General features: G+C 63.7%; 1 protein-coding gene across 1 annotated transcript in view; it reads left to right on the top strand.

The window, feature by feature from the left end:
• Positions 1-1,421, top strand: part of LOC106816738 (gamma-tubulin complex component 6-like) — a 24,076-nt gene that overhangs the window by 15,149 nt on the left and 7,506 nt on the right. The gene's annotated exons all lie outside the window — the stretch shown is intronic.

Here is a 1,421-nt window from a genome sequence, read left to right as displayed (position 1 = left end):
GAAGATGCTGAGGCTGTGGAAGATGCTGCAGAAGAAGCTGAGGCTGTGGAAGATGCTGCAGAAGATGCTGAGGCTGTGGAAGATGCTGCAGAAGAAGCTGAGGCTGTGGAAGATGCTGCAGAAGATGCTGAGGCTGTGGAAGATGCTGCAGAAGAAGCTGAGGCTGTGGAAGATGCTGCAGAAGATGCTGAGGCTGTGGAAGATGCTGCAGAAAAAGCTGAGGCTGTGGAAGATGAGGATAATGCTGGGGTCGGCACGACAACGCCGGCGGCTGCGTCCGCGGACGTGCGGCACCTCCTAGACTCGTTCTTCGGCGGGGCCACAGAGGGCGCCGGCGTGCACAAGGAGCCGGGCGATCTTCTACAGCTGTCCACCAGCGAGGGCGCCTTCGTCACTCGCAACCTGCTTGAGTTCTCACTCGCATCGCCAGGGGGCGACGTCATCAGCCCCGAGACTGAGCGAGTCCAAGAGAGGGCGCTGATGACGTCTGCGGCGACGTGTGCCGTCACCAGGAGGCGCTGGAATAAAACCGAGGCGGCGAGTAGCGTAGAGCGAGAGATTTGCGACGCCGCCGTAGACCATGCTCACCAGGTGGCGACGGGAAGGCTGCTCGATTTGACGGCCGCGGATGAAGCACCAGCTCCCCCTGGCCACGACGCGGTGCGGGCGACGTTGAAGCTAGTTGATATCACGATAGACGTGGCTGAGCGTAATCCTGTGGCAACCGATCCTGACGCCATGGCAACCGATGCCGCTATTGTGATGACTGGACTCCTCCCCAGAGGCCCGGATCGTTCCGCAGATGCGCTTCCGACCTTGAATGCAGGCAAGGACGTTGAGAACGACGAAACAAGAGAACGTGCCTTGCCCGGCTCGGAGCAAGACATCTCCCGTGAGGCGAGTCCTAACCAGCCCGCCCAGGTGGCGCCGGTGATGCGGCAGGTGGCGCCCCGCGGTGTCGGCATCCCTCATCTCGCGAGGACCACGCCTCGCCGCGTCTCGGACGAGACGTCGCCCCGTCGCCGTGGCGATGACGATGCCGGCATCCCGCGCAGGATCCGCACGTCGTGGCACGTATCCGAGATGTCGGCGCCGCCACCAGAGGGCGCCGCGATCCCGCGCAAGGCGAAGACGTCTCGCCGTGTGTCAGACGAGAGCTCGACGGAATTTGCTCACATTCCCCTGAAGGCGAGAACCGACCGTCACGTGTCGGAGACGACGGTGGCGCCATCTAACGACGACGCGTTCCCGCGGATGGCGCGGATGGACCGTCACGTGTCGGAGACGACGGTGGCGCCATCTAACGACGACGCGATCCCGCGGAAGGCGCGGACCGACCGTCACGTGTCGGAGACGACGGTGGCGCCATCTAACGACGACGCGATCCCGCGGATGGCGCGGACCGACCGTCACGTGTCGGA

Source organism: Priapulus caudatus, unplaced genomic scaffold (assembly GCF_000485595.1).
Source record: "Priapulus caudatus unplaced genomic scaffold, Priapulus_caudatus-5.0.1 Scaffold1471, whole genome shotgun sequence".
NCBI classification, from domain to species: Eukaryota; Metazoa; Priapulida; class Priapulimorpha; order Priapulimorphida; family Priapulidae; genus Priapulus; species Priapulus caudatus.
This window is presented reverse-complemented; position numbering and strand designations above follow the sequence as displayed.